Below are 12,296 nucleotides of genomic sequence, written 5' to 3'. Positions count from 1 at the left end.
TTTTTTCATGGACTTTGGTGAAACTAAGAAATTTTTAGATTCCTTATTGGGAACAGGAAGTAAGAAAATATCTGCTTTGTTTATTCAAAAACAATTTAACAAATAAATCTTACTTCCTGCATTTCTAATCAATTTCACAGTATGCTGTTGATTTCTCCTTGCTAATAATATGTAATATAGGTCTGTCTTCTTTAGACTTTAATACTATACCGTTATTTTGGAGACTGGGAATTTTAATATGAAGTTGTTTGTTTTATGTGAAATTCACGAGCCAGTGGATGGCGGTCCTGCAAGGTTTCATACTTCAATTGTGCCTTATGCACTCAAGTACTTAGCCCAAGCAGCCGGGTCTGGTACGGGTGAGAACATACAGGAGGAAAAAAGAGGAATCTTCTCCCACACCACAGAGGAGTTGCAAAGCCCCTTTGTAGAGCTTACTGGAGCCCAATTACAGGAATAGATGTAAGCTCTGTTGACCCTTGCAGGGCAATGTAATGTGAGAAAGAGGAGTGGCTCCGTTGGGCTCATCCCAGTTTGTTTTATCTGCCCATGCTATCCCATCCAGTCCCTCTCCATTGTCCATAGAGTGCAGCTGTGCCCTGGGCAGGGATGGCACACTCTACATAGCCTTACCTCAATCCTTGCTCACTGAAAGCACCCCAGTGCTGAGAGGAGAGTCAGATGCCTTGGCAGCAAGTGCAGGACTTGCCCTTTAGTGAATAATAATTTTCTAATATTTTTCCTTTCTTTTCCTTTACATCTCCAACTGTGGACAGCAGGGATCTTGTGGCATTGTGTTTTGATTTTAATTCAATTTCCCTAGCACTGAATGGACCAGCTTTGTGTATTTATTATTATTTTATATAAAGTTATTTCAAATATATTAAAATATATAAACATGTTATGCTTTTTAAGGTTTAGAATACTGATTTATTTTTCCAGGTTACAAACAATCTGTGAAAAAACAATTCCATGAAATCTGTGCGTTGGGTAATTATTCAAAGATGTCTCAGTCAAGTTTTTTACCCAAAGTATGCTAATTGCATATTATATTTATGTAGTAAATCTTTTCAGATTTTATTATATTTTTATTTCCTTTTTACAAGTGGACTTGTAAAAAAATACATTTATTTATCTAGGTTAAATGCTTTGGTAAAACCTTTTGAACAGAATCTTGTTACTTTAGTAAAATACACATACACATGCACACACACAGAGAAAATATCATGACAAGCACTTCCACTGTAATAGTAACCTTTCCATAGACTTTCCAACTTGTCTAGTCTTCCTTGAAGGTCGATTGGGTTTTCAACTCTGTTATCTGCTAGGTGTTTGATGGAGTGGTCCAGATAACAGAGGAGAGAGCAAAGGAAAAAGAATTTTTTGAAGATCAAAAGTGGCTGTTCATTTTGTTATCTGACCCTATCTGTTGTCATAGTAACAGGTTTCTTTTAACCTCTGCCATCAGATGATTTGTCTCTATCTGTTATGAATTATACTTTTACTGAGTAGCTGTTGGTAAAGCATAAAGTGAGCACCATGTTTTTCAGTTTCCTACTGCAGTATTGAGAGATGTAAGATGAACTCCATTTTCTAATTAAAGGATTTAAATATTACCCTTTTTCAAAGCATTTAAACTGCTATCCTAATTTAACAAATAAGATAAAACATTCAAAGTGGATATGAAGTAACTCGAGTTCTAGCATTTATAGCAAATAAGTGACAACCCAGGATCAAATCCTGAAAAAAGACAAGCATCTACAGCTCCCATTGGAAGTTATTCATTGGTGCTCAGAGCCTCTCAGAATTTTTTTACCCAAAACCTCAGGGCCAGATTGTGACTGGCCTTCCATGGTGTGCAGAAGAAGCCCCTTCTCTGGCATGGTGTGCATAAGGACTCATCACTATAGCAGTTTCTGTTCACTCTGGTGTCCAACCTGAAAAATGGGGGAGAAGGCCCAATTCCTATCTGTACCAGCCCACAGAACAGAGCCAATAAACCTTGTGGCGTGATCTTCAACATTTAAATGGATAGTGCTGAATGTGCACACCCCATGGGCAGACCAGAAAACTCTGGGAGTGTATATGCTCCTCAAGGGTGGAGTTGTATGCAAATTAAAGTTTAGTCCTCAATGTTATTCATTAGTAACTTTATCAAACAGTTAAGACTAGTTAAATGCTAACCCAGAGTACATATATCAGATATAAATTATGTGCAGGATATTAACATTAAAATATTTTAGTAATGATTTGTGTGCCCACATCTTATGTAATACCTAATGTAATGTAATACCTAAAATACTGAAACTGTATATAAATATGGGGCACTTAGATCTTCAGTGGGCACTGGATCAGGGTATTGGTGAATGAGATTTCCCCTTCATAAATTTGCTTCTGAATATATCCACTGTAGGAGTCCTGCCTTCAGAGTCCAGGAAGCAGTTAAACTTTGGAAGCAGGTACATCTCAACCCACAGATCCTAAAATCCTAGACAAGGTTATGAATGTCTGTGCCTCCCATCTGACCTTTTTTCTTGCCTTTCCACTGGGAACAATGGGTGACAGACCATCCCTCCAGGTATGTTCAAAGTTTTTGTTATTTTTTCTCCATATTTCTTGACATTTTCTTTTGAAATTCAGTATTAGAAGATAGAGTAGCTGATTGTAGGTTGCAGTATCTTTCTTGTCAGGTCTGTAGGCCATACAAGATGACAGACTGAGAGAAACACTATGAACTTAGGCGGCATACAATGTCAGCAAAATATCCTATGCCAGTCAACATGGCAGGCACTGCCCCTGCCTTGGTGAACCTTGCTCTTTCCAAAAATGCTCAAATTCCTCTTTAGAACAGAGCAGGAAAGGAATTTGGAGACAAACCACCTGGATGATTTTTACAGAACAATTTTTTCCTGTTATTTCCTTATCTCACAAAAGTTAGGAGGAGGGCAAGAAGGGAGATGGATCTTGATGCTATTCTAGCGCTCCAAAAGCAAAGCTAGTGAACCTGAAAAATAAAATTCTGTATGATAATTTATGTTCTCTACTTTCCTCCAGCAAGAGTGGTTTTAGATGTTTACTTCCACATCTTCAAAAGGCACCCACTCCTCAGGGAGTACTGAGACTCAGGTAGGTATTGACTGGTAGTAGTGCAAGGTGCTCCCATATGCTTTTGGGATTTTCAGCAAGCATCTGGCAAAGTGCTGGTTGGTCAGCTAAGGAAGTCAGAGCTTCAGATAACAGAATATCTATCATCATCATAGCTTGTCATTCCAAAACTTCAGCCAACACCTAGTGTTGTCAGCTATTTTGAATAGTTCTGACCAGTGTTAGATGAGCTCACCATGATTTTTTGTCTCCATCATATTATTAGTCAGTCCTTGATTTGATGGACTCTTCCCCAAAATGTCCATAAGATAGTTCTGTTCTTTGAAACTGCTCCTCTTATGATAAGGACAAACACATCCAGCTCAGAATGATGGGCTCTCCTCACACAACTGATAGCTCATGCTTTCTGGAAAACGAGGCCTGTAAACATGCTGCAGGTTTGGACTAAAAGGTTAGTTCTTGTGAGAAAGAAATAGTTAAACAAAAATTGTAAATATTAATTGTTAACTATTAATTGTGTTAATGAATTGTATTATGAAAGTTATCACACTCCTGTTTTTAGGAGTCATAATATGAAACCTCTCCATTTTAAGACAAATGCAAAGTGGGGAAGAACTAACCTGTTCTTTAAATTATAGACATAAAAATAGGCAAAATTATTTAATTGTGGCTTGCCTGGCACATGGGTGAGGTGTGTTAGGCCCAGAGCCAAGATTGGTGGTAGGTTTATGAATGGACATTTTAAAAAATTTATTCTGAAATGGACTATAATGAAGTATAATCAAATGACTTATCCAATGAGGAGGGCAGCATCTGACGATGGGTTCATTGGCTGAGCCCATAATTTTTAGAATTACTGAAGGCCAGTGGAATTTTTATAACTGCTGATAGAACTGCTAATTCTAAAGAGTTTCTGGTTTGGGGGAAGACTATTGAATTCAAACACTGTTGGGCTGTCAGATAGTTCCAGGATGGAGCCTAGGCCGAAGGACCTGAGGGATATGCTGTGGGTCAGTAGACTCACTGACAAGTTAGGAATTACTGGCAAAGATGAGAACTTTGCTTTGGAGGCAAGTGACACATGGAGAGAAATCTGAGTGTCCAGAACTCCAAGACTGATCACTTTGGGGAGGGGTGTCACCTGCACCTAAAGACTTGTCATAGGTAAGCACATAGATGGTCTCCTACCACTAGTAACCTACAGGCATCAAGCTGGGCTGAAAGAGCACTGTTGGCTGATTCTCCATGTTCAGTGCCAGCTTTCCTGAGGATCTGAAAGACAATGAGAGCGGAAAAGTTCACAGAAAACCATCTGATCAGAAATATCAAAACAGTTTCTCTTTAACAGTTGGAGTCAAGTCCTGGCTGTTTAACAATATTACACTTTAAGAAACAGGTACCTGATAATGAGAAGTGAATGTGTGAGTTTCTTTATATAGTGTAGTTGCAGCCATGTTGGTGCCAGGATATTAGAGAGACAAGGTAGGTCCCACCTCTCTGAGTTTCTTTAGGATAGTTACTGAATCCTCATGGAAACATTACCAAAGGAAAAATTCCAACCTTTAAACTGAGTAAATTTTATGCTCTCTTAAGAGGTCACACACCAATATATTTTGTGTATCAGAAGTTTAGGGTGGAATTTTCAGAAGTGCTCAGCATTGACTTAACTTGTCTCGCATTGAAGTCAACAAGAGTTTCATGTCCTTATTCAGATAAGGCTTATTTATTTATTTGTATAAGGATTGTCTGTTTGATTTTACTGCAATAATTTCAATTTGTTTTGTGATTATTTTATTGAAAGATGAAGATAATATGAAGCTTTGGGTAGCTATTTGATAAGTATTTTGTGAATTTATTTTGGTTATTAATGGGTAGGTGTGATAAATAAACTTTATAAAAATTGGGAAAGTCATCTTAAATCAAAAGTTATTATTTCTTTATCTTAAACAACCATTGAATCACTCAGAACCTTGAGGCAGCTAAATAGAACTAAATCAAGATTTTTTTTTGCCACCAATTGTTCTCATACTCATGACCCAGGTCAAGAAGAAAAGTTGCTCAGATTTTCTTGGCTATTCCTGCCCTTGAAAGAGCATAGTTTTTCTTGTGGAATGCAAATGATACACATTTTGCTTTTATCTTGTTAATTATGGGTTTTTTTTTGTTTGTTTATGATTTTTTGTAATTTCAACTTCTTACTTTGGAGTATTGCCATTTGAAAAGGCTCATGGAACAAGAGTGCTTTAAGCAGGGACTAAGAGGATGAGGATGGAAAAGAGGATGATGGAAGGATACACAACAAATGGAAGACTTTCCAAGCACAAGGAACAGGCAAGAAGATGAGTGTGAAAAGAATTAAAAGGCAGTGGTTAAATAGCTAACTTGTTCAGAGTAAAAGGAGTGACTGGGGGAGGAAGAAGAAATGATAGCATGATGAAGCATGTATAACCACTCATAATCCAGTGGAGATAGACAAATATTCAGTAGTTTGTCCTTTAATAGTTTAACTTGTTCTTAATAAAGTTTTTTTTTAACGTCACTAATCTTTGTGTCATGAATGGTAAACAATCACTAGTTTGAAAGAGCTCCCTCATGATTTTTTATTATTCTCTGGACTTCTTAGACTTATCTACCAAAATTGCAACTATTCAAGTGTGGGACAAACAGCTCAACAACTGGTCACAGCAAAAATAAAGGTAGAGTTTGAAATTATATGGAATGATTATTTTTTTAAAAAGGTAATTTGGACTTCTTTTTTGTCCTCTTGTCCCATCCTGTGGAGGATTTCAGGCAATCAGCCATTCACAGGAAGCAAATAATAGTGATAAACAGGGGATATATGGGGGAAGACTCCACCCCCAACCCTTCAGTATCTTTTGCCTCCTCTCCTGAAATTATTCATTATTACTGGTGTCTTTCTGATTCTAGATCTTTCTTTTCTCATAATACTGCCTACTGAGGGAAAAGAGAAGAAGAAAAAGAAAAATCCTAAAGAGGAGAGAGAATGGAATAAGGCTATGTAATACTGGAGTACTGATAGGAAATTATTTTTTATTTCATGACCCAGCACATGGTCAGGAAGGTCATGCTCCTGTGATATGTCAAGGATCAGTATTCACTGACTGTAGAGGAGACTGTTATGTCTTCTGTTTATTTTAAAATCAAATACACATAAAATATAATAGCAGCCAAAATAATCACTCCAAACAAATACAGCTAATTAATAGAATACAAATGGAGACATGTAAGATGGAGTTCAAGGTTGGTGACCCAAAAATTCCAACAGATGAGAGGATTACTTTGTGTCTTCTTGAACAGCTGTCAATAACTATTATCTTTGAATCTCAATGCCTTTCTGTTCACACAAGCACTTTTTGTTCTCAAAGCAGCTGAGGTGGATTCATCACCTGGAGCCTGTGTTAACTGCTCCTCATGTTTTCCATTGTCAGCTACTAGGTGGGCAACTACTACATGTGACCACAGCCTATCATGCTGACGATTATTGTTTCATTGTTTCCCTGTATTCCCTTGCCTGTCTGTATGCCACTGTTGTTTCTTGTCTTATACTTAATTATAACTATATGGGCCACGGGTTATATTTTTGTTCTGTGTTTGTCCAGCACTTAGCAGAATAGGGCTTTGGTCCATGACTAGTGCTCTTAGGTCCTACAGTAATTATTTATTATTGTTATTAATAATAGTTAATAAAAGTTCTGTCAGTAGCATCCTGGATGTCCAGGTGTCCTCAATAAACAAAGAGCCAATGCACCACTTGTTTTGTTTGGATATCTTCTGTTCCCCCCTAGGCAAGAGTGGTTATGATGTATGACTATGGTGCATATGGTACAGCTCTTACCTTGGCTGGAGTGCACTGTCTTCAGTATCTCTTGTTACTGGGAGAAAAGACATAAAGGATATCACAAAAGCTGAAGAAAAGCAGTGATCTGGAGATTATCCATTATATGAGCAGATTTTTCTTATGCCTTAAGGCATACTGCAGAGCCCACAAAACAAGAACTACAAATTGTTATTACAAATGGTTGTAGGTCCTTAATTTGGTTTTCAGGCTTAGTTTTCCAAAATACTCAAACTCTAGCTGGGAACCTTAAAATAAAGTCCTAGTGTATTATCAGGTACTAAGACAAATGGCTTATTCTGTTAAGAGAATTTGGTGCTGCTGAACTGAGGGTTCTCAACATTTTAATACATTCATAACCTACAAATTCGTACAGCACTGGTTGGGGTATTGCAAATTAACTCATACTACTTTGTCAATGTACCTCAGCCCTTACCACAAGGCAATATCTCTAGATGGGAAAGGGCACTTTAGTCTTAATGACTGAGCCTTTTCTAGATACGAGCTTGCAGGACCAGGGTCCAAAAAAGGAAATTGTTCATGTGAGTAATATCATTTAAAAAGCAAGATAAAGGCAAACAGAGGGGAAAAAATCTTGATCTATGGGTAGGTTCATATATAGATAATGATTTACAGTCCGGAAATAATTATCTTATCCTAAAATACTTCAATTTTTTTCATTAAAAATTGTTAAAATTAGTTGTTTTTTTATGAAATGCCATTTACAGAGCATTTTGTCAGTGGTTATTCCAGTGCATGCATAGGTGGCCATTAGATGATTTAGAAATAAAGGTCTTAATCCTGCAAACACGTCCATCTGTGTTTAACTTAAAGCCTGCAAATAGTTCCATTATAGTCTATGGAACTACCAATACTCTTAGAGTTAAGCATGTACATAAACATATACAGGATTGGTGTTAAAGAATATAATTTCACCAATAATCTTCAGGAGGGGAAATGTCATCTACAGAGATCAGCAACTTCTCCCACAAAGGTATACATGGGTTATCGTCTTTAAGATATTTTTGGGAAAGTTACTTTCTAAACATCCTGGTTTATGGGATTTTCTTTTGAATGTTTTATGGATATGTCTTCCCTTTTTTTTATTGAGGCATTTTCTGGAGAGAATTTTAAAGTAGTTTTCAAAAACTAGTCAGACGCAGCTTCTTCCCTTTAGAGCAGGCAATGGTGGGTCTGGTTCCTTTAGATCTGTAAACTGGGGAATCTACAGACAGGTCAGATCTCATGAGAGAAGTTTGTCATATGGAAATGTTTAACTGTTCAGCTTATATTCTGTATAGTGTCTCTTTTATCTTTTCGGGGTTTGAACATGATCCTTTCAAACTAGATAACCCAGAAAAATCCTCACTACTGTTTTGCTCACTCCCCAATTCCTATAATCACAGTCCAGGAGGAATAGGTTACTATGACAATATCTTTGCAATAGTTTTGTAAAGTGATATTTTTCTCTCAGTGCTACAGACTTCTCCTGTTCCTGAAAAATGATATTTTCTTCTGTCCTACATAAATACAATCAAGAAAGAGAGGGTACTGGTAAAATGTTCTGGCATATTACCAAATTTGTTATACTTGGTATTTATTTTAATTTGTAAATATCATTGGAAGTGCATAGTACATCTAAAAAGCATCTTCATCTAGATGTACAGTGTATCTATAAAATACCTTTATATGCTATTGTATATTCCAAAAAGTCTTATGCTAACATGTCTCGTAGAGTTGTGTCCCTTCATGATACCAGCAAAGTCTGCACACCAAACCATTTTGAAAAGATCTTTGGCCTTCATAGTCACAAGATTTGAAATACCAGAAAAAAACTCTTTATTTTCTAACACATATAATCATTAACAATCTGTGTAAAACTTTGGGGAAATTTTCAGACACGTATAATTAAGGCTGTGATTTAGTCACGGAGGTCACTGAATCCATTACTTTCAAAGACTTCCCTGACTTCAGCCAGTGTCAGCAGGGAGCTTCAGGGTCCCCTGAACCCTACCAATGCAGGGAGCTGTGGGTTAACCCTACTGCTCCAGTTGGTTGCTGTGGGCGGCAGGGGGATTCCCGCCGCTCCTGGCCACCCCAAACGGCAGGGGAGAACCCCACAGCTCCTGGCATCCGCTGGTGGCAGGGGGAACCCCTACAGCTCCCGGCTGCTGCGGAAGGCAGAGAGGGAGTCCCGCAGCTCAGAACTGCCAGCAGAGGGGGACCCATATTTTTAGGTTTAATTATTTGCCTTATTAACATAACTGCGCAAGATTACTGAAAACTTTCCAAAGCCAAAAAAACCAAACCAAACCAAAACAAAAAACATTGTTTTTGAACACACAAGAAACATCTATAAGAAATGCACTTGAAATATTAATCCTGAAAACCATGATTTCCTGCAAGCAAAAGTCTCCAGGTTAATTAATCTTTTATTGATGTCAGAAATAGAATCCTTAAGCTGAAGGAGTGATTTGGCAGTAAAAAATAGATGTCTGTGTCTTAGTTAGTTTCCAAGGAGAGTGATTGATAATCAAGTACAAAGAACCACCATTTTAAGGTTAGTCACATTGGTGATATTTTATTTTTTCTACTTAAGTTTAAATGGAGAATGTATTAAACTAATGCAAATAAACTTTACTGTATAGCAATAGATAAAGTTTCTGGTGCAGAAGTGAGATTAATGTCACTTAGGAGGGATCAGAGATGGGAGAATTTTTAACCAAATGAAAAATTTCAGATGTTATCTTATTGTCAAGAAAGAATGCCCAGGGAAGGACAGCCCCTCCTTGTTGCAACTGCTAGCAGGCAACTCAACATCACTGAAGTGGAAGCATACTGGAAGAGGTAAGAAATTCATACCTTGATTGCTTACTAAACTTAGCTCTGGCTGGACTTCTCATTTTAAGTTTGCCACTGTCTCTTCCTTCCCTCTCATTTATTTATTTGTCTATGGGAATGACTATGCTTCTTTGTACAGCATACAGAGTGTTGGTTTGTGTATGGAACCAAAACATATGATGTCACAGTGAATGGATTATTAGCACTTCGTTACATTTCTATATATTTCATAACTTTTCCTGTGTTTTGGTTTATTATGTAATACATGACACTCCCATTCCATATAACACTGTTTCTTCACTGCCATCATTTAAAAAAACAAAAATAAAAAATGACAGCTGACTAAAGATTTCAATAGTGTTGTACTGGAGTGCATTGATGAACTGTCTGAAGAAGCTATCTTCTTGCATTAGATAATGGACCTCTTCATTTAAATCATAGAATCATAGGACTGGAAGGTGTTGCTATGGCAACTGAGTTAGATTATTAGGGGATAGCCCAGCCTGTTTGAGTGATGATTGTGGCTGGGACCCATTTCGCTCTGGAAGTATAAACCCGAGCCAAAACTGGCTGTCCCGGGCTAAAGGTTCGGTCTTTTGCTCTGGGTGCCCATCTGATGACTTGATATTGCTGCTGATGTTGCACAATTTGTCGGGGTTCAGAAGGTTTCAGCAGATCAAAGCAAGTGCGCAGCTGTCGTCCCATCATTAGAAAGGCCAGGGATGCCTGGGTCGTAGCATGAGGTGTGTTTCTGTAGGAAAGTAAGAAGGTATCCAGACTCTTTTGAACGGAGTATTGTCCCCTTGCTGATTTCAAAGCGTGTTTCATTGTCTGGACAAATCTTTCAGCTAATCCGTTGGTGGATGGATGATATGGTGCTGACGTGATGTGGTGTATCCCGTTTGCCTTCATAAAATTTTGAAACTCCTGAGAGACGAACTGCGGTCCGTTGTCGCTCACAAGTTGTTCTGGCAGACCAAAACGACTAAAGAGTCCTCATAGTTTTTGGATAGTACTCTCTGCAGTAGTGGACTGCATTATAGGGACTTCTGGCCATTTAGAATGGGCATCTACTGCCACCAAGAACATGCTTCCTTCAAGGGGGCCAGCGAAGTCAACGTGAATACGTTGCCACGGGTTTTCAGGCCAGTCCCATGGGTGTAGGGGTGCCCACTGGGGTGCATTCCTCACAATCTGACATGACATACAAGCTTTTGCCTTCTCTTCAATAGCACTGTCCAATCCAGGCCACCAAAAATAGCTTCGTGCAATTTCCTTCATGCGCACAATTCCACAGTGACCGGAATGGAGCTGTTCTAACATCTGTGATCTCAATGGTGGTGGAATAATGACACGTCTCCCCCACAACAAACAACCAGATTGGACCGATAACTCCGTCCTCCTGGACATGTAGGTAACAAGGTCAGGTGAGACCAGAGAGGTTTGTCGAGATTTTCCATGCATCACCAGGTCCATAACTTGGGACAATACTGGGTCAACGCGAGTTGCCTTCTTTATCTGAGTAGCAGTGATGGGTGTATTCTCTACCTGTTCAAAGTAGAAGATTTCCTTTTGGGCACTATCTTGATGTTTGACCAGCAAAGGCAACCTTGAGAGGCCATCTGCATTGCCGTGCAGAGTGGATTTCCGATATTTGATTTCATATGTGTGTGCTGAAAGTAACAATGCCCAACGTTGCATACGACTAGCAGCTAATGGGGGAATGCCTGTGTAGGGTCCAAAAATTGACGTCAGAGGTCGATGGTCTGTGAGAAGAGTAAACTTTCGCCCAAACAGGTACTGATGAAACTTCCGAATTCCAAAAACAATTCCTAATGCCTCGCGTTCGATTTGGGCATAGTTAGTTTCTGCTTTGCTTAGAGTGCGTGAAGCAAAAGTAATAGGTCTCTCTTCTCCCTAAGGCATAATATGTGACACGACTGCTCCCACTCCATAAGGGGAGGCATCGCAGGCCAATTGCAGGGGTAAGGATGGATCAAAGTGCGTTAGAACTTGAGAATTTAGCAATGCATCCTTAGCTTTGTTAAATGCAACATCACAGGCTTCAGTCCACTTCCAGGCCTTGTTCTGCCCAAGGAGCTCATGAAGTGGTTTTAGCAGTGTGGCTAACTGTGAGATGAACTTTCCATAATAGTTCAGTAGTCCTAGAAACGAGCGCAGCTGGCTTACATTTCAAGGTGGGGGAGCCTCCACAATAGCTTTAACTTTTGCAGGGGCCTTATGAAGACCTGCAGAATCAATGATGTGTCCCAAATATTCAACAGAGGGCTTGAAGAATTGACACTTGTCTTTGCGAACTCGTAGGCCATACTCTTCCAGTCTTTGTAGGGTAGCCTCTAAATTCTTTAAGTGATCCTCTTCATTTCTTCCGGTGACCAGGATATCATCCAGATAGCACTGAACTCCTGACAAGCCACACAAGATCTGGTCCATAGCCCTCTGGAACAGGGCGGGAGCAGACATTATTCCGAAG

The 12,296-nt window shown here is 38.8% G+C and overlaps 1 protein-coding gene across 8 annotated transcripts in view; it reads right to left on the bottom strand.

The window, feature by feature from the left end:
- IRX2 (iroquois homeobox 2) overlaps positions 1–10,451 on the bottom strand; it is a 126,449-nt gene extending 115,998 nt beyond the window's left edge. For 2 of the 8 annotated variants that reach the window (XR_005594209.1, XM_039525242.1), the window contains exons 1-3: positions 9,824–10,451; positions 6,962–6,998; positions 4,308–4,377 (exon numbers count right to left, since the gene is read on the bottom strand). The gene's annotated coding sequence lies outside the window, so the exon portion shown is untranslated. Of the gene's footprint in view, positions 1–1,153; positions 1,938–2,526; positions 3,550–4,293; positions 4,378–6,961; positions 6,999–9,823 lie in introns of those variants that run through there. The other 6 variants (XR_005594208.1, XR_005594207.1, XR_005594210.1 and 3 more) reach the window with 6 other exon arrangements.
- Positions 10,452–12,296: the final 1,845 nt, after the last annotated feature.

This window comes from Mauremys reevesii, linkage group 2, assembly GCF_016161935.1.
Source record: "Mauremys reevesii isolate NIE-2019 linkage group 2, ASM1616193v1, whole genome shotgun sequence".
Classification (NCBI taxonomy): Eukaryota; Metazoa; Chordata; order Testudines; family Geoemydidae; genus Mauremys; species Mauremys reevesii.
This window is presented reverse-complemented; position numbering and strand designations above follow the sequence as displayed.